The 22358-nt window shown below is 37.1% G+C and overlaps 1 pseudogene; it reads right to left on the reverse strand.

Annotated features, from left to right (window-relative positions):
* Positions 1–22358, reverse strand: part of LOC115526941 — a 100424-nt pseudogene that overhangs the window by 72480 nt on the left and 5586 nt on the right.

The following is a 22358-nucleotide window of genomic DNA, read 5'->3' on the forward strand; positions in this document are numbered from 1 at the left end:
AATAAATAAACGTTAAAAAAAAAAAGATAAAATGTTCCTCCTAAATCTGACTACACTAAAAGTGGAGACCCAAATTCAGAGAAAGAGTTTACAGTCTTTTCCCTTTATTTTGTCACCTTGAACTTCTCCCACCTACTCTCAATTTGCGGGACAGTTTCTGATCCCTTTGGAGTCTGGTTAAGTTTAGATGTGGGGATTTTGAGCGGTGAGGAAATAAGGCAAGCGTTTCTTGAATGTGTATTTTCCTAAAAAGCCAGGCAGATGTTCAAGCTCCCTTCCTCAGGCAGCACTTTTCAAGTTCTTCATGAATTTCATCCCTGGAGATTTCTTTCCTGCATTGGCTTGAGTGGACACGTATCTATTCAAAATTGTAATATCTCATATAATCACTAGCTACACCACATTCTTCTCTGGATTTTTGCTGATGGATTCTTTCTGTCCTTGTTGGACACCTTACAAGAGAAGATCTGGCATGACCCCATGTTGTTTTTCTCCCCCATGTGGCCCACACCTACTCATAAATGTACAGTTTCCTTGCCTCAATATAAACTCTGAATCTGGAGAAGATTCTAAATGCAGATACTTCTGACCTTGTACCCTGTGCTATTTTAGCTCTACCAGGGTGAACTGATCACTACTTCTTGTGTCTTTAGGGGTACACAAATTTTAAGATCTTGGAGCCATGTTGTTGATGGCATGAGGTGAAGTAGGTAGTAATCTTTCTTTCTTTCTTTCTTTCTTTCTTTCTTTCTTTCGGCTCCACACCCAATGTGGGGTTCTTACGCACAACCCTGAGTCCAAGAGTCAAACGCTCCACCCACTGACCCACCAGACACCCCCCACTACCATATGTTCTTACAGACTTAGTTTGGCAAATACACTTTCAAAAAACCACTTCCAAATTTCCTCCATCTCTTTCCATTCTAACTTATTTTTATATCCTTTATCACGCTGAGGAGTCCAAGGGTCATGGAATCAGTTTCTAAAAATTTCCCTTGTAATTTCTGCATGCGGCACACTCTCTCAAACTCAATTTGGGAATGAATAGCTATCACATTGACATTTCAGTTGAAACCAATGCAGGAAGAGTCTTGCCTTAAAACCATTTTATGTGAATAGAAAATGATGACGAACTTCATTTCCAAACTAAGATACTGTCAGCATTTTAAATTTGAATTTTGATCCACCAATTTTAGTTAGAAAATATCTACAAGCATCCACATAAGAAAATCTTCCCAAATTACATATCCAGGATTTATCAAACTAATTTAAAAAAATATTTGGACTGAGAAGCAATTTATTTTTATTTAACCATATGCAGCTTAAAAACTTATCAAAACTACCAAGCTTTGCGTGAGCATAGTATTTCATACCAAAAACATATGCATCTTGTGAGAGCCTTATAGTATTGAGCCTCTGTCTTTCAAGCAAATCAAGGTGTCATACGGAAACCAAGACATATGGAAACATAATAGTTATATTTAATATTTTTTCTGATGAAAAGATCTGATTATATATTATCACTTACCTATAATAGTCCCTTAGGAGAAAGTTATAAGAAAATGGAGAAAAGGTTATCACCACTAATTTAGCTACCAGTATGTTATTTTGGTATATTTAGGTCCCATATCTTCTCAAGGTATGTCAAAGAGTTGAAACCATCCCATATATTTAAATATGTTTCATTTTATATCTTCATTAAAAAATTACTTAATTAAAAGTCCTTTATTTCTATGCAGTCTTCCTAAGCATCAACTGGAAAATCTGTGCATTATCCATCACACTATCAGTGGCCACTATTTCCCTATTTCTTAATTTGATCATATTTCATCTTTTTAAAAATCTTAACTATTATTATTATAAGCATTTTTCCATGTTGGCTTATTTTGTTAAAGTAAATTTTCAGCCCGACTACTCACTTGACTTGGAAGTTTACCCTGGGAAATTTACTTCATTGTTCAGATTTTGAGTATATTTCATGCTCTACTAATTTTATCTTATGTGAACACAATAGAAAGTAAGAATTATTATTAAAAATTAATTTGGTGTCAGATTCCGTATTCTGATCTAAATTGCTTGTCAGATACCAGTATGGCAAATATCTCTCATTCTGACTTATCCTTTGTTCTTTTCATGTCTCTTCATTAATAGATGTTTTTAATTTTTTAAAAAAAATTCATGTTTATTTAGTTTTGAGAGAGAGAGATAAAGAGAGAGACAGAGACAGAGTGCAAGCAAGGGAGGAGCAGAGAGAGAGATAGGGAGACACAGGACCTGAAGCAGGTTCCAGGCTCTGAGCCATTAGCATAGAGCCCGATGCAGGGTTTGAACCCACAAACCGTGAGATCATGACCTGAGCTGAAGTCAGACACTTAACTGACTGAGACACCCAGGTGCCCCTAGATGTTTTTAATATTGATGTTGTTCAATTTGTTAGTCTTTTTTATGATCAATACTTTATATCCAATTGATCTATCATTTGTTGTGGGGAAAACATATTTTAATAATATATGTCTACCATCTCCAACCCAGATGTGTAAAAAATCACATATATATGTATATATATAATAAAAAATTCAATCCTTCAGGAAAACATTGACTGGAAATGGAACCATAAACATCCGATTTTGAGAAATTCCTGGAAGTAGTAAAAGAGATCAATATAGAAGCAAAGGTTAAGATCAAAGCTACAGAAAAGTGTAGGAATAAGTATATGCAAGAGAAGACTGTACAGAGGTAAAATATAGAGCAACCAAAGCCCAGAGGAGGTACGATTTGTGGAAATCTCCAACAGATATATCCCAGGATAGCTAGACTGTTCCATTCCTCTTCTTTCTCTCCCAGAGGACTAAGGATTTGGACACAGGAATCAGAGGCTCATCAAGTAATTACAAATTCCATACAGAGAGAGAAACACTATGTCCAGAATATATATCATCTGCTGAAACATATCCAGCTCCCTTCCTCCAGTAACTTGAGACCGTAGAGGAATATGGCTAAGGGACTGGGCCTAGGCACATGCTCAAACAGTACACTTCATATGCAAAGATAATCAGAGTTCTTCAAACAAAAATTAAAATCTGAGAAAATAATATAGCTAAATTAAATTAAGCTATTAAAATAATATAGCTAAATTAAATTAAGTACAATTGTATATGCTGAGAAGAATTTTATATAATTGTATACGTAATACACTTACATAGAAACAATTGCATGTTATGCAATAGGACCAATCAGAACCAACTAGAGATCTTGGAAATTTAAAATCAAATTCTAATAAACAAAGCAAACAAAACTTCGGTAAATAAAAAGGGAGATATGCATAAAAAGTGAATAAAACAAGGGGTTAACACTAAAAAATAGAATATAGAAAGTATAAGACAAAAGTTAAGACAGAAAATAGATCAAAAGGGTCCTATTTCTTTTGCAAGGAGTTCTAGAGTGTGGGGGAAAGAGAACGAATCAAACACAGGAAGAATGGAAAACAGAAGGAAAGGGGGATGGAGGGAGAGAGAGAGAGAGGAAGGAAAAAACAGAGCTTTCCTAAGAGCAGAATTGACATGAATCTTCAGTCTGTAATAGGCTCACCAAGTGCTGAGGGGGATGAATGAAAACAAAATATAATAATAATAATAATAATAATAATAATGGCTAGCCACATCCTGGAATGATTCTGAACTCCAAGTTAAAAGAAAATCCCAAACACTTTGAATTTGACCAAATAAGAAAGATAATGAATTTTCATTGTATTTCTCATTAGTAACAGATGGTTCCAGAAGAAAAAAACCTAGCAATATTTTTAAGTTCTAAAGGAATATCCCATATTCTGTTAAACAACTGCTCAAGTACAGTGGGGAAAAAGAAGTTGAAAAGGTAATGACTCTATCAACAAATCTGAAATCGTTAAATACTTTTCATTAAAAAAATACACGTGCCAGTAAAACGAAGTGTTCTTACACCTACTACAATAGACAAAATGACAGCACCAAATGCTGGTGACGCTGTGGAGGGAAGAACTCTTGTTCACCGCAGTGGGAATTCAAAATGGTAGTAATTTTAGAATGGCTTGGTGGTTTTTCACAAACTAAACATATTTCTACCCAATCATCCAGCCCGGCACTTGTTGGTATTTACCCAAAGGAGTTGAAAACTTCTATCTGGAGGAAGTCCTCCACTTTTGATGTCTCATATGATGAGATTGGGCCCACTTGGATAATCCACAACAATCTTGTTTTAAGGTCCATTACCTTAATTGCATTGGCACAATCGCTTTGGCCATGTAATTTAACACATTCACAGGTTCAGGAGATTAAGATGTGGGCGTCTTTAGGGGGGCATTATTCTGCCTACTATAGTCTACCCTCAGGCCTGTAAGCTCCATATGCATCCTACACAAAAAGTATATTCACTTCACCTAAAAATCTCATTTAAATAGAAATATCATTAATTCAAAATCCTAAAGACTCAACAGCGAAACCATTGAAATCAGGTGTGGATGAGTAATTTTTAGGATGCCTTATTCTATCTACTGCTTTCTTCACTCATGAATCTTACAATTTAGGTGAGAAAACAGACAATTGGCCAGTAGTTCTAAAAAAACAAGTATGTTAAGAAAGATAAATACCATTTTATATGGAAGCATAAATTAGAAGAGTGTAATATAGTGTTGGGAGACATAGAAAACTAAGTAAATTTATTTCCGGTATCTGAGACCTAAAAGAACAGTAGATATAGCTAAGTGAAGTGGCCTGTATAAGATTAATAGATGGGGGGAAAGATAGAGCTGTAGGGAATCCATGAGGAAGGTTGTTTTAGGTAAACCAGGTAAGAGTGAACACTAACGTGGGGTGCCTAGGTGGTTCAGTCAGTTAAGCCTCCGACTTCAGCTCAGGTCATGATCTCACAGCTTGTGAGTTTGGGCTCTGTGCTGACAGTTGGGAGCCTGAAGCCTGCCTCAGATTCTGTGTTTCCCTCTCTTTTTGGTCCTCTCATGCTTGCACTCTGTCTCTCTCAAAAATAAATACATTAAAAAAGAAAAAAAAGTGGGCACTAACATGTGTTAGCCTAAGTAGGAATGTAGAACAGTAGATATTTAAAATTTGGAACTATATGTAGAAACTACATATCATTAATTGATTACAGCTAGTCTGTAGGATGCTGGAGCTAGTCTAAGGATGAGTGAGGGGAGCTAGTCTAAGGATGAGTGAGCATCAACAAGGACCTCCAAGTTCCCCTTTATAAGCAGCAGGTGACAGAAGTACAAGTTTCAGGGGAAGGGTTCCAGATATGATGACATCCATTTGGGGAATTTTTAAGATATGAGGCAGGCAAGTGGTTAAATAGGTCTGTAGTGGGGCGCCTGGGTGGCTCAGTCGGTTGGGCGTCTGACTTCAGCTCAGGTCATGATCTCGCGGTCCGTGAGTTTGAGCCCCGCGTCGGGCTCTGTGCTGACAGCTCAGAGCCTGGAGCCTGCTTTGGATTCTGTGTCTCCCTCTCTCTCTGACCCTCCCCCATTCATGCTCTGTCTCTTTCTGTCTCAAAAATAAATAAAAACGTAAAAAATATATATGTATAAAATAAATAGGTCTGTAGCTGGCTTGCAAGAGGGATCCTGGTTGGAGTTTTTGGGGGGGATTAATCATCAGTGGCAATTAAAAACGCAAGGTGTGCCTGGGTGGCTCAGTCGGTTGAGCATACAATTTCAGCTCAGGTCACGATCTCGTGATTCATGAGTTCGAGCCCTGTGTCGAGCTCTGTGCTGACAGCTCAGAGCCTGGAGCCTGCTTCGGATTCTGTGGCTCCCTCTCTGTCCCTCACCTGCTCACACATTGTCTCTCTCTTAAAAATAAATAAACATTAAAAAAAATATTTAAATACCAGAAGATACATAAAACAAACACAAAAGGAAATAGCAATGATTTCAATGACCCTGAAAGAGTCTTTAGAATAAAAAGAAAGAGGAAAGCAAAGGACAAGCATTCAAGGAACACCAATATTATAGAGATACTAAAGGAGATAAGAAAAGTAACAAGAATGACTAGGAAAATGTAGTAGGATGAAAAACAGAGCTTGAAATTAACACAGAATTTGGGTTGGCATGAAACAAAATGCTTTCTAACTAGGGGCCCAACATGTGGAATCTGCTATTACTGAACTAACAGTGGACATGAGGGTGTGTCAGGAGTTGAAACAAGCATGGATATTAAATAAGGAAGAGTTCAGGTTGCAGAGTTTGTATTTGACGGTAAATAATTAGGCAAAATATAGGTCCTTACAGACAAACTGATCCAGTGAAAATTAATGTTTATTATTTAGATCAATTCGACAGGTAATAACAAATGCCCGGGTTTATGGAAGTGTCGACAGGACTGTTCATGTTTTCCTTTCCATGCTTTTCCAACAAAAATAATATCGTTAATTTGTTACATCAGTGGATGTCATTACATATAAAAGACAGTCTCAATCTTAAGGGTCTTCAATCTCATAAGTACAGTGATTGTTCAATCAGTAAATTTTCTGATGATTGATTCTCCTCATAAGCAAATCCAGTACTGAACATAAAGATAATCTGAAAGGTTTTATAGGGGATAATTAGTGAAGTTTCCTGTAAGTAAAATGAATTTATGGGATCTCACTCAGTGGAAATCTGGGTTTCCTTTGCCATTGCATCTTCTGAGAGCAGGACAACAGATCTTCAAACAACAGCAATAATGATGAGTTCTGTTAACTGGTTTCTGCCAAGCCTTGCTTTATTTGAAAATTCTTCCTGATTACATAAAGTTCTTCACAGGATGAGCCATCTGGCAATTTCTCCAAGTGTCTCACTGGGTCGATGGCGGAAAATAAGAACAGAGCCAATTCTCAGGGAACACAAAGGAAGCATGTCTAGATTGCCATGGCAGATTCTACATCAATGCCAAGTATCTCTGCATAGATGCCAGGTAGGATATTACCACTGAAATTTGATTTAACTATCGAGGGACATCTGACACCGAGCTTACTAATTACGCCTTTGCTAATTGAAATTTTCAAATCGCCATCATCTGCATAATTAAACATCTCAACCATACATTGCTTTGCAAAAAAACCAAAATATTGATATTGATATATGCATCGTTAAATTAGTAGTAAACCTATTTTAGGAAATAAAAACATAGGGCAATTAATTTTGTCAACCTAATGCAGGTTTAAATGAGCATAACATTAGGGCCATATAAGAACAGATAAAAAATGATAATTTGTTTCCAAACAAGAAAGCTACTTCATTTTAGATGGATTTTTACCAAAAAAAAAAAAAGATAATGAAATGAAAATATGACTTTTTAAAAGTTCAAAAGGAATAAAATTTATACTTCATCCCAATGCCCAAAATCTCCTAATGATAAATAGAAATAATTCATTTTTATCTCCAATTAAAATGGTTAATTAAGTTTTAGTAGCTATATTTTGTTTTGTTTTGTTTTGCATGTCTGGGAATTTGATTCACTCTTCATTCAGCATGTATTTATTAAAGCCTAGTATGGATCAGGTGTTAGGGAACTGCTAGAAATAAACAGAATAACAAAACAGATTCCAATTCTAGGAACTGTCAGAAACCAACATGGAACCAGAGCGATAGATAAAGTTTTCACAAGTATTAGACGTTTTCCATATGTGGAGGAAAATACATTTATATTAGAGTTCTCGTCCATGTTAATTAGATATGTCTCTTAATAGGCAAACTTCATTAGATTTGACAAAATCCTTGGTTTCTTCGCTGTTGAGTTTCTTGAATATATGTATTCTGCCACACACACATTCTTCCACACCCAGAGATCTTGGAGACTAGCTGTTGTACCATAAAGTTTATGCTTAATTAATGATTCTTCAATAAATATTCATAAATGAAAATAGTTTTTTTAGATAAATTACCTGTTTCACTTATTAATTTTGTACAATAATATGTTCCCATTTGATGATACCATTGGGAGAGTTAAGAGTAATAATACTGACTGAACTTCAAAATCCAGTTTGCTCATTACTATCACGGGTACTTTCTATTTCTCCTCCCCGGCCATCTTTAGGGGGCAGTGAAGGGGACCCTTGTGATCCCAGTTGGTTGCCACAGTTCTAGAAATTATACTAACATATGCCAAATTGAGAGTCAATGAACTATGTATCATATTGTTTCACTTTAGGAGTAAGTAAACTTTTCCAGAAGCCTCTCCTTTGATTTACCTTATGTCTCATTAGTTAGGATTTTGTACTATCCACAACCTTAAGTCACTCACAATGGGGCTTGGGTTTACCTCAGTGACCTGAATTCTTAGATTTATAATTTGGGATGATATGGATGTTTGAGATTCAATCATTCTGACTCATTCAGAGTTATATTTTAATCATTTTGTTTCATTCAGAGATATGAAGGCTAAGAATTTTCGTGACAAGACATTCATTCTAACAGAGAGCGGGTGTGCACGAACTTGGCAGAATGTTCATGTTTAAACATCTGAGGATATAGTTTGCATTTGGATAGCACATAGCACATATTATTTGGAAGAACCCTGTAGCCCAGTTTTCCCAAAACAGAGGAAGCTTAAAAAAAAAAAAAAAAAAGATCCAAACACCAGTGTCTTTAAGATCCTGATTTTGGGGCTGACAAAATTGAGGGAACGTGGATTAAAGTATCATAAGGTTTTGACCAGCAGTATTTTTCATGTTGACATTTTTGAAACCTATTGGCCAATGAAAGATAAATTTTGCATCAGAAACAGCAGAGATCCATGTGAACACTTCTGATAAGAAAAGAGAAAAAAAAAACCATATTGTATATATTGGTATATGTGAACTTATAGAGTACTGACTGCACAGTTTAGATCCAGACAAAGCCAGAAAAATTATTAACTATTTTATCAATAATATACTGTAGCTCTCATTTTTGGCCTGTAAAATATGAGCTTTAAAGGATAATTAGTGAAGCAGTGTTTTAGGGAACGGCAACGAATTTGGTTTTGGAAATATGGCATTGTGTCATTTAGATATTTAATTGTTTAATCATTTAATATAATAAAGACATAAAATGACTGATTCATGATATTTCATTGCCTCGCAGTTATTTTAAAAGTGCATATTCTAGGTAACATGAGTGCAAATATTTTTTTCAGTATATGAAAGAAATTATTCTAAACTCAGACACAACACACACACACACACACACACACACACACACAAACTTAATGTTTACTGTATAGTGTATCAAAGATAATGTTTCTTCCTAGTGTTTCACAAATTCTATTTCACTCATTTTCAAGATGGAATCTCTTACTTGATGTTACGTCTAACTCAGCTTATTGTATTTCATATGACTCAAACCATTGTTAATAATTTTATATACTTGGCTTTTTTCATTTTTTAAATGCACAGGTACAACTATTGATTTCAGAATCACAATTTCTTACTATAACAGGAATTTAATTTCATCGCTTTAAAAAATTTTTTTTAATATTTATTCATTTTTGAGAGACAGAGCGTGAGTGAGGGAGGTGCAGAGAGAGAGGGAGACACAGAATCTGAAGCAGGCGCCAGTCTCCCAGCTGTCAGCACAGAGCCTGTCATGGGGCTCAAACTCACAGACCCTCACAGACTGCAAGATCATGACCTGAGTTGAAGTCACATGCTTAACCGACTGAGCCACCCAGGCTCCCCTAATTTCATCTAACTCACTAAGTCTTTGGTTGGTTGCCATAAATTTGTTTATGGAACAATTCACTTTATCTGACTCCCTGAAACCAGCTTAGTTACTTGGGAATTAATTCATGATGTTTCTCTATATTCTTATTTCTTCTTCTTCCTCACATGCAACCTCTAAGGGGCTGGATTCCATTGGCCATGGTTGAGGAATTAAAAATGAGAAAATAAAGGGAGACTGTTTCTAATTAATAATACCCTGGTTGTTATCCTTCATTCCCCTCTTGTCTCTCTTAAATTCTATTATTCCAACCATTACCCAAACAGCCCTACACCTGCATGGGATTGCAGTCACACCTCTCCCCCAACTCTCTCCAAAGTTCCTACCAAAGCTTGATATTCTCCTAGTTGTCTATCTTGTTTTTCTCACCTCCGCACAGAGCTCAAGAGTCCAGCCTTTGGGTGATTCTTCAAAGTTCCCAAGCACATCATCACCTGGAAGCTTTATGAACTTGCTATTGGCCCCTCTGTCACCCAACAGTCATATGACTCTTCACTCCTTTTATTCACGTTTCTATCCAGCTGCCTTCTCCTCAGAACTCCCTCGACTCTGTATAGTAGCCACGCCTACCATTATGGTCCTTCTTAATCTGTATCATCATTTGCCTAGCATTTAATTGTTATTACACTGTGAAGTTATTAACCTGTTTACTTTTCTGTTTCCTACTAGAATATGTTCTACGAGGTTGGAATTATTATGTATCTAGTACACAGCTGTATCTCTAGCAAATGAAACAATATCCGACGTAGAAAATACATCTGGTGTGGTGTGTGTGTGTGTGTGTGTATATATATATATATATATATATATATATATATATATATATTGGAGTATTACTCGGCAATCAAAAAGAATGAAATCTTGCCATTTGCAACTACGTGGATGGAACTAGAGGGCATTATGCTAAGCAAAATTAGTCAGTCAGAGAAAGACAAATATCATATGACTTCACTTATATGAGAACTTTAAGATACAAAACAGATAGACATAAGGGAAGGGAAGCAAAAATAATATAAAAACAGGGAGGGTGAGAAAACAGAAGAGACTCTTAAATATGGAGAACAAACAGAGGGTTGCTGCAGGGGTTGTGGGAGGGGGGATGGGCTAAATGGGTAAGGGGCATTAAGAAATCTACTCCTGAAATCATTGTTGCACTATATGATAACTAACTTGGATGTAAATTAAAAATAAACAAACAAATGAACAACAACAAAAAAACAGCCTCATCTTAAACTCAAAAAAAAAAAAAAAGAAAGAAAAGAAAAAGAAAATACATCTGAGAATATATGGTGAAGTAAAAAGGACATACACTCTGTTCTGGGAGTTAAAAAATGGCTAGTGGGGACAAGAGGTATTGCGTTGCTCTGCTAAGCCTGCCATAAGAAAATCCTACCCATCGGGGCACTTAAACAGAAATCAACTTTTCCAGAGTTCTGGAGGCTAGAAGTTCAAGACCAAGGTACTAGAAAATTCATTTTCCAGTGAGGACTCTCTTCCTGACTTGCAGGCAGCTCCCTTCTGGCTATGTTCTCACATGGTCTTTGTGTATGCAGAGACAGAGCTCTTAGGAGTCCTTGCCTCTTCACATCAGTCTTAAGGCATTAGGACCCCATCCTTATGATGTCATTTAACTGTACCTTCTTAAAGCACTATCTCCACATATAGTTGCGTTGGGGGGGGGTTAGACTCCCAGTGTATGAATTCTGGGGGAAACACAATTCAGCCCTTAAAAGGTAACAGACAAGATTATTTTATTTCATACTAGAAAGTTTGAATGTTACCTCATGTATTTCTCTATTATTCATATCACTGTGTTTACTAGATCAAGTTATTAACCTACTTGATTTCTTCGACACCAAGTCTGTTTTCCCTGTTTTCCTTTGTTATTTTTTTTTCTTTTATTGCATGGCTCAGATAACTTTTCTTTTTTTTTATTTTTTTTAATTTTTTTTTTTTCAAATTTTATTTATTTTTGGGACAGAGAGAGACAGAGCATGAACGGGGGAGGGGCAGAGAGAGAGGGAGACACAGAATCGGAAACAGGCTCCAGGCTCTGGGCCATCAGCCCAGAGCCCGACACGGGGCTCGAACTCACGGACCGCGAGATCGTGACCTGGCTGAAGTCGGACGCTTAACCAACTGCGCCACCCAGGCGCCCCTCAGATAACTTTTCTAATACTAAATATAAGACATGAAATATTCTGGTATCTTTAAGGAAGGTCATGTGAGTTATAAATCATGCATATATGAAATGTGGGCCTTAATTCCTTTGGAAAGATCGTGTTCTTTTTCCTATTTACCATTTTTATGGTCAAATATGACAGATGAAGTGTTTGATCTGGATGGAAACCATTTGAAATTCAAAACTAAAATGAAAGATAAAAGAGTGTACCACCTTTCAGTTATGAGATGAATAAAGTCTGAGGATCTAATGTGCAACACAGACACTATCATTGGCAACGCTGTGTTGTATAATTGAAATCTGCTAAGAGAGTTGAACTTGAATATTCCTAAAAAAAAAAAAAAAAAGGAAACAAGTGAAGTGACAGATGTGTTAATTAACTTGATGGGGGGGATCTTTTCACAGCATATGCATGTATCAAATCATCATGTTGTACATTTTAAATAACTTACACTTGTATTTGTCAATTATACCTCAACAAAGCTGGGGACAAATTTTAAAAGCCTAACAAGAAAACTAGGGGCATCTGGATGGCTCAGTCAGTTGAACATCTGACTTTAGCTCAGGTCATGATCTCATGGTTCATGAGTTCAAGCCCCACCACCAGGCTTGAAATCTACTCTTTTTAAGCACAGAGCTTGCTCCAGATCCCCTGTCCTCCTCTCTCTGCCCCTCCCCTGCTTGGGTTCTCTCAAAAATAAATAAAACATTTAAATACATACATACATACATACATACCTAACAAGAAAACTGAAAGAGAATATAATTTGGCATGATTGGAACTGTGCCACGTGGATACACTGAAGAGAAATATTAAGTAACTCAGTGATGACTTATAAGTTGTTCTCAACTCTATCAGATTTAATGCTCCTCAAGCTAGAAGAAAATGCATGCAGAATAAAACTCTATCTATCTAATTTTAAGAAAATCATTAGAACGCCCAAATTATTGCGTAAAGGAGAAAAGAAAAATAACTTATGAAAAAGATTGGGCAGCTCAGTTGGTTAAGTGCCTGAGTCTTTTTTTTTTTTTTAACATTTATTCATCTTTGAGAGACAGAGCATGAGTGGGGGAGGAACAGAGAGAGAGGGAGACCCAGAACCTGAAGCAGGCTCGAGGCTCTGAGCTGTCAGCACAGAGCCCAATGCAGGACCCGAACTCACTGACTGCGAGATCATAACCTGAGCCAAAGTCGGACGCTTAACTGACTAAGCCACCCAGGCGCCCCTAAGTGTCTGCCTCTTGATTTCGGCTCAGATCATGATCTCATAGTTTGTGGGATGGAGCCCCACATTGGGCTCTGTGCCGACAGTGTGGAGTCTCCTTGGGATTCTCTCTCCCTCTCGTTCTCTGTCCCTCCCCCCTCTCTCTTTCTGTCTCTCTCAAAATAAATAAGTAAACATGAAAAAAATTAAAACAAAACAAGGATTGGGATTTCAATATGGAAATGCTAGACAAGAAATTATAATGAGGATCACAGATGCTTGCACTTATAGTGTATCACTCACTGTAAATGCAACAACTCTAAATGCATTATTACATAGACATGCTTATTCGAGAATCAACATTAAATTATATTTCCACATGGTGAATACTTCTCAGTAAAGTTCTAATGAAATGACTTACACTTTTCTCTCAATTTGCATGGTGTTTGCATTCTTGGGCAGCTCAGAGTGCATTAAACAATGCACAAAGTTTTTCTGTTTATGTGTAAAAGAGTTATTTCTAAGCTCAGATAATCATAAAGATGTGTCTCCCCTATCTGATATTCTAAACTCAAGAAAGTCACAGGGTGAAATTTAATTGCACAGAATTATCACAGGCACTGGGGGAAAGCATCATACCTGGCCCACATTCACTGAACGTCAGTAGCACTCCTTAATCATCTTTACAACCTAAAATGCCCTCAGATATTTGCAAAATGTGTGCTATAAAAGATGGAATTGCCATCCCTCTCAATCCCAGCAATTGAAAATTACTAAAACGAAGTCACTAACATATCCAAATGAATGCTTTTCTTGTAGACTCTGTCTTTTGACACCTCCATTTCTAACTGTCCTGATTAATTTGTCATCCTAATTCTTAAATGCATTTCTTCACTCATTTAATAAACATTTATTAAGCACCAAATACCCTATTAGTCCATAAGAATACAAAAAAGGGCTCCCCAAAACCAAAGCTAAAAACAATCCAAAGAAAAAACTAGTTCTGTTAATGAGGGTTACAATCTATTAGAGACTCTTGGCCTATAATTTTAATTAAAAGCTCCCAAAACAAGAGTTATTCAACCCGGTTCCCACGGTTTTTACCCATGTTTCTGTTCTTTGACCCCTATCCTCAAACTCACCAAACCCTCACCGACCAAATAAACTCAAAGTAACAGTAACAACAATGCAATCTATTTTTAGTGGCTACTTTTGTAAGTAGATCAGCCCATTGAATAAAAGGACAAGTTTTTAAGTGAGTTATATCGAGGTTAAATTTCCACACAATAAAATTCACTCTTTTAAAGCATACAGTTCCATGAATGTGGACAAATACATAGTCAGGGAGCTACCAAAACAACCAGAATATTTACTAAGCACCTTAAATTCTCTCATGGCACTTGGCAATCAATGTCCTCCAAAAACCGGCTGTCGGTAACCACTAATTCATTTTCTATTGTTATAATTTTGACTATTCCAGAAATGTATAGACATGGAATAATACATAAGGTAGCATTTTGCTTTTGGTTTCTTGCATTTTGCGTTAGGCATTTGAGATTCATTCATTCTGATGCATTTATCAGTAGTTTGTTCATTTTTTTATTTCAAGTAGTATCTCATCTTACACCCAGGAATGACGTTTTTAGAGAGTACGGTAAGTGCACGTCTACCTTCCTAAGAAACTGCTGGCAAATTTTACAAAGCAGCTATGCAGTTTTGCACTCCCACTAATAATTTATGCAGTACCCCATTGCTCCACAATCTTGCCAGGATATGGTCTTGTTAGTCTTTCTAATTTTTGCCATTCTACTATGTATTATCATAATTTTGTGATTTTAATTTGCATTTTCCTGATGACTAATAATGTTAAAATATTTTCTTATGCTTATTGGCCATTTTCTGCCTTAGTGAAACATCTGGTCAAATCCTTTCCTCATTTTTTAAATGGGTTGTTTGTCTCTTATTTTTGAGTTACAAGGGTTCTTTATATATTTTGGACATAAGTATATTATAAAATACATGTTTGCAAATATTTTCTCCCCGTAGGTGGCCTGCCTGTTCATTTTCTTGATAGCATCTTTCAAAAAACAGAATCATTTAATTTTGATTATCAAGCCCAATTTATCGTTTTTTCTTTTATGATTTGTGTGTGTGTCCTAATTAAGACATACTTGTTAATGCCAAGATCCCAGAAAAATACTTTTATGTGTTCTTCCATAAGAATTGTAGTTTTAAATCTTTCACTTACGTTTATTGTCCATTTCAAGTTAATTTTTACACAGTAGATGTAATAGTATATGTAATTATTATTATTATTATTATTATTATTACTATTGTTATTAGCATATAGACCTCCAGTGAGTCTAGCAATTGTTGAAAAGATTCATCCTGGCTCAATTGATTCACCTCTTTATTTTTTTTTAATTTTTTTAAGTTTTTTTAGGGAGAGAGAGTGTGCAAGCGGGGAAGAGAGGCAGAGAGAGAGGGAGAGAGAATCGTAAGCAGGCTCCACACTCAATGTGGAGCATGACCTGGGGCTCCATCTCATAATGGTGAGATCATGACCTGAGCTGAAATCAAGAGTCAGATGCTCAACCCACTGAGCCATCCAGGCACCCCTGATTCACCTCTTTATAACAACAAATGGACCATATAGATATGAAGTTTACACCAGGACTATTTATTCTGTTACTGACCTATATAGCTACCCTTTCCCCAGAAGGAATTTTGATTATAGCTTTGCATTATTTATATAATTAAACACATTAAGTATATACTAATTATATAATTTTTGAAAAATATTTTGACCAAAGTCCTTTGCATTTACATATACATTTTAATAAGTTTTGTGTGTGTGTAAATATATATACACACACACATATATATATACATATATATACACATATATATACATATATATATACACACATATATATACATATATATACACACACATATATATATATATATACATATATATATAGTGAGTTGCATTGATTTTCAATTTTTTTTTTTCAACGTTTATTTATTTTTGGGACAGAGAGAGACAGAGCATGAACAGGGGAGGGGCAGAGAGAGAGGGAGACACAGAATCGGAAACAGGCTCCAGGCTCTGAGCCATCAGCCCAGAGCCTGACGCGGGGCTCGAACTCACGGACCACGAGATCGTGACCTGGCTGAAGTCGGACGCTTAACCAACTGCGCCACCCAGGCGCCCCGATTTTCAAATATTAAAATATTGATTTCCAGAAAAACTCCACTGGGTGATAATTTAAAAATTTTTGAGAAGACTGCCTAGTTGATATTGGTTTGTAGGTTCCTTTCCTTTTGATATCTTCGTCTGGTTTGAGTACTGAGATAATGCTGGCCCCATAAAATGAGATGAGAAGTTTCCCTGTTCCTCAAATTTCTCCTTAGATTGTATAGAATTGCTATTATTTCTTCCTTAAGTATTGGTGACTGCCAATAAAGCCATCTGAATCTGACCCTAGAATTTTCTTTGTGGAGATAGAACTAGGATGTAGGCATCAGTTCAGAGAACTTATTTCTTCAAGACTGGTATTTGTGAATACTTTGTTAGCTTAGGTACCTTTAGAAACTTATCTATATAAGTTGTCAATTTTATTGGCATAAAGTTTTGCCTATTTTTTATTATACATGTAATGTGCATGGGATCTGTAGTGAGGTTTGCCTTTCCCTTCTTTGTTCTTTATGTTATACTTTGTGTCTTGTGTTTTTCTATCAGTCTGGCTAAAGCTTTATCAATTATATTGATCGTTTCAAAGAACCAAGTTTTGGTTTCATTGATTTACCTGTTCTTTATTCCCTTGACTTTCTTGAAAGCTACATTAACATTGTATTCATTTTCCTCCAGTTATTTTTCAGATTATTTTTTAGTGTTTCCATAATCAAAAGTACTCCAAGTTGGATTTTTGGAAGGTGGGGATTAACCATAACTTCATGAGAGAAATATCTTTCCCCAGAGGAATCGTTTGTGTACTTGTTTATTCCCATCAGTAGGAAATTTTTTTCATAATTAAATCATTTGCTATTATGATTTATCCAGATATTGCAAAAAGAGACTGTGTCTTCTCTACATGCTTAGTAGTTCCTTAGAGATTTCCTTTGCTTTGACTCTTGATTGTAATTACACATTCTTTAAATAATTTTTAAAGAAGAGTACAAAATTGAGATGTTTCCTGAGCCCTTATATATATATGGGAATGCCATTTTAGATCTCAGCCTTTCCCAGCCTTTCAATGTCTCTGGCTTTTAAGGTTGATGAACAACTGCATTCTGCAATCACATTAATATTGAACCTCTTATCTGTAAGCCTGTTATTTCTATATGAATGATTTTTGCATTTGTGTCCTAGAGTTCTGAAAAATGTCATCGATAGGTATTCCAAAAAAGACAGGTGGGTCCTACAGTCAAGTATTTTGGGGATATACTGAGTTACATATGCAACATGCGCAGAGTGAACCTTCAAAGCTTACGTGGCAGTTCTCAAACATACTTAACAACAGAGCCCTTTTGAGTTCGTGGAATCATGAGTTTGGGCTCTTTGTTACTACTGTGTGCCAGCATCTTCCTGTAATAGCACTCACCTGTAGTCTGTTGAAAGAAAACATTCCTTCTGAACCATGGAGGCTGGTACCCTGAACATCTGGTAAGAGTAAGAGTTAATCACCATGCACAAAGCGATTGAATCACAGCTTCCAGGCACTATGTGCAATGTGTGAGATAAGCTTTATTCTGTTTCCCTGAGGATGTCTGGGGTCGACCTCATGAAAGACTGGATCCAGAGTGGCATAAAATACCTGAACTGGCATACTGGCTGCATCACAAACCTTTTTAAACTCACAAAGATGAGACACCATATTTGGGGGCAGTGGCTGCCCAGTTTGAGAATGTCTGGCAAATTGGGTAACCACTTTATCGTCACTTGAAAAATCACCAGCACAGAAAGAACCTCAGCAAAATCAGTAGGACATCGGTCTCACTGCAATATTGGATACTGAGTGTATTCCAGCATAGAAGATCTGGTATGTCCCATTTCCTGGGGGAGATTTTCTATCATTCCAGGAGTTAATAAAGTCAGTGAACTCCTTGAGGAATGGGAAAGATTCAGCTTAAGAACTGCAGCTGGAGTTAACAATCTCCATCTTCTTTCGATCTGCCTCCACAGATTGTAAAATGACAATCCTAACGTGGTTTGTCTCTTTGCAGGAAATGCACCCTAGCAATACTTTGGATTCGTGAACCTCAGCCACTCTTCTAACGTTTTGACACCACATCTCATTTCACAGGCGGCGCTGCAGACATCCTTAACAATTAGTTAAATAAAATATTCAGACCTTCCTCCATCCACGTTTTAAAGGAGAAACACGGTCAGTATAAACTGGGCTCAATATTACCTCTCCGCATGAATCATACCACGGTACCAGGGGGTCCCAAGGCATGCATTCAGAATTTCGAAGATTTCGTTTCGTTTTTATTCCTCATGTCACCTAAAAATCTTTTATAGTTCTATCAGAAAATTTGTGAGATAGTTTCTCAAGGAATTGCATGCCAGTCTGATTTTTAGGTACTGTTCTTTGGGGTGCCCTGTGAGGAATATAAAATATCCCGCTAAATTTGTCTTAAGTTCTTTGCTGCTGAGTAACTTTTCTGAACATTTCAATTAGCCGGCATTGGGACAAAGAAAAAATTGTCTAAGCAGCTTCTTGCACGTGGTGCTTCTGCATGTAGACTATCAACTATTACAGGACCTCAATCAAGTAAAAAGTTATGGCAAATGTGTTCTGATAAGGTATGATTATCAAGGGCACCTGGGTGGCTCAGCTGGTCAAATGCCTAACCCTTGATTTTGGCTCAGGTCATGATCCCAGAGGCGTGAGATCAAGCCCAAGCAGAGCATGGGGCCTGCTTAAGATTCTCTGTCTCCTCTGTCTCAGACCCTCCCTTGCGCCCTCTCTCTCTCTCTCCCCCTTCTGCCCCTCTCTCCAGTTGCACACATTCATGCCCACACGCACACACACCCACACGCACACACACCCACACACACTCTCTCTGTCTCTCTTAAAATATATATAATAAAGGAAAGAATTCCTTATCAGTCTTGGAAAAATTGTTCCCCATAAAAAAATGCTTTACTCAAAAGATTTTAACAAGATCTGCTCTTCGATGCTTTTCTTTGTCTAGATGGATTTCATTGGTTTCAAAGTCAAACATAAACAGTTCAACTGCTCACTTGGTTTCTGGATTAAAGGAATCCATAAGCTTTTTAATCAGTGAGGAATTTTCACAAACTTTGATTTATTAACTTTTCGATTGTGGTGCCAATACATCTTCAAGGTTTATCTGCTTTGAATGAGCAATTTTCACAAAATCGGCCCCTCTGCCTGAGGCATCCTGAAGTGCATCCGCGGAGAGTGGTGTGGGACCCCGGCAATGTAGGATATGCAAGCTCGGCCAGCAATCCTTTCTGAGGGATTTTTCCTGTGCAATTTGAAATTCTTCTGAGGTACTGAGCTCAGGAACTCCAAATGGACCTCTGGGTGCTCGGTGAACAAGTGCAGCCAGTCGCCCTGAGGCTTGACATTGAAGACCGTGCCCGACAGGGAATAGCTGGTGCTGACTCGGGTGGCTGGGATCCTGGCTGAGGCTCCCAAGCCTTCGGTAGCTCAGCAGTGTCTAGAACAGACCCTTCCCCAGCTGCAAGGCCTCCGGCCTCAGCGCTGCAGCTCCTGCCTGGATTCCCTTGACTTTTGCTTTCCATGTGTTTTTCAATGTTTATTTGTTTGTTTAGAGGAAGAGAGAGGGCACATGCGAGGCAGGAGGATGGGCAGAGATAAAGGGGGAGAGAGAATGCCCCTCCACACTCAGTGAGGAGCTCAAATCAAGAGTCACAATCTCCACCGACTGAGCCACCCAGGCTCCCCTGCTCTTTATTTTCTTCTTCCTGCTAGCTTTGGTTTAAATCGGCTATGCTTTGGTAACTTCTTGAAGTTAGCAAACCTTGAAGTCAGGTTGAGACCTTTCTTCTATTCTAAGATGAACATCCCTTTAAATTTCCATCTGAGCACTTCTGTAGCTACACTCCACAACACTCAGTTTTCAGTTTTCATTCATGTCAGAATTTCTTTTAATTTCTCTGGACTTTTCTTCTCTGACCCCTTGGTTATTTTAAGGCACGCTATTTAATTTCCAAATATGTTGGTATTTTCTAAATATGTTATTGATCCTGTTGTGATCAGAAAACACACTTTGTTGGATTAAACTTTTGTTTAACATTTTGATTTATTTTCTGAGAGACAGAGAGAAACAGAGCATGAGCGAGGGAAGGGTAGAGAGGGAGACACAGAATCTGAAACAGACTCAAGGCTCAGAGCTGTCAGCACAGAGCCTGACGTGGGGCTCGAACCCACAAACCACAAGATCATGACCTGAACTGAAGTTGACCACTTAACCAACTGTGACACCCAGGCACCCTGTCACACTTTGTTGGATTTTAAAGTGATTGAGATTTTTGTTCTGATTCAGAATATGGTCTATTCACGAATTTTCTATGTGCAGTTTCAAAGAATGTGTTTCTGCTTCTTTGAAAGTAACGATAAAATTGTCAGACTTCTAGCACTACTGACAAAGAAATAAGGAGTAAAGAAACAAATTACCAATATCAGCAGTGAAACAGGATGTCACCATAGATCCTGCAAACACCCAAAGGATGACAAGATTATGCTGAGAACAACTGTACACACATATATTCTACAATTTACATAAAATGGACCAATTCCTTAAAAAACATAACCTACCACAACTCACCAAATATGAAATAGATCATTTGCATAGCCCTATGACTATTCAGAAAAATGAATTCATAGCTTAAGAGCTCTTCAAAAAAAATAGTAATCTGCAGGCCCAGATAGTTTCACTGAAGTTCTACCTAGCCATTAAAGAAGAATGAACACCAATTCTACACAATCCCTTTCAGAAGAGGATAAAGGAAGGAGTACTTTCCAATTCATTTTATAAAGCTAGTGCTACATCGATTCCAAACTCAAAGGCAATACGAGAGAGAGAGGGAAAGAAAGAAAGAAAGAAAGAATGAAAGAAAGAAAGAAAGAAAGAAAGAAAGAAAGAAAGAGTAGGGGAGGGGAGAAGGGAGGGGAGGAGAGGGAAGGGAAAAGAAAACTACAAAAATACCCCTTGTGATAACAGATGCAAATCTTTAACAAAGTATTATCAAATGGAATACGGAAATATAAAAAAAGAATCATAAACCCGAATAAGTTGGATTCATTTCAGAGAATCAATGCTTGATCAATATTTGTTAATCAAACAATGAGATCCACCATTGTTAACAGTCTGTCTGAATTAGAGAAAACAGGTTCATACCAATTGGTGGAGTAAAAGCATTTGACAAAATTTAATAGTCATTCGTGATAAAAACTCCCAGATAAAAAGGAATAGAGGGGACTTCTTCAATTAGAAAAATAGAATCTACTCTCTCTCTCCCTTGCTCTCTACCCCTCTCCTACTCATGCTCATTCTCTCTCTCAAAATAAATAAATAAATATTTTTTTAAAAAAAGAAAGGATAAATAGAATCTGTGAAAACCCTGTAGCCCACATTCTATTTAATGATGGAAGTTGGAGTACTTTCTGTCTAGGATCTAGCACAAGGTAAGGATGTCTGCTCTCAGCACTGTATCCAACCTAACACTGGAAGATGTAGCCAATGAAATAAGGCAAGACCAAAAAAAGAAAGAAACAAACAAAAGGCATGCATACCAGAAAAGAAGAAACAAAACTGTACTTTTGGGAGGAGACATAATTAGCTATGTATAAAAATCTAAGGAATGTATTAAAAAAGGAAAACCTCCTAAAACTAATGATACCAAAATTAAAATGGTAAGACTGTGATGGTTAATTTTTTTTTTATTTAAAAAAATTGTTTTTTAACGTTTATTTATTTTTTGAGACAGAGCATGAACACGGGAGGGTCAGAGAGAGAGGGAGACACAGAATCTGAAACAGGCTCCAGGCTCTGAGCTGTCAGCACAGAGCCCGACACGGGGCTCGAACTCACGGACCGTGAGATCATGACCTGAGCCGAAGTCGGTCGCTTCACCGACTGAGCCACCCAGGCGCCCCTGTGATGGTTACTTTTATGTGCCAATTTCACTAGGCTAAGGAATGCCCACATAGTTGGTAAAACAGTATTTCTGGGCGCATCTGGG

The sequence above is a fragment of the Lynx canadensis genome, chromosome D2 (assembly GCF_007474595.2).
Source record: "Lynx canadensis isolate LIC74 chromosome D2, mLynCan4.pri.v2, whole genome shotgun sequence".
Taxonomy (NCBI): Eukaryota; Metazoa; Chordata; class Mammalia; order Carnivora; family Felidae; genus Lynx; species Lynx canadensis.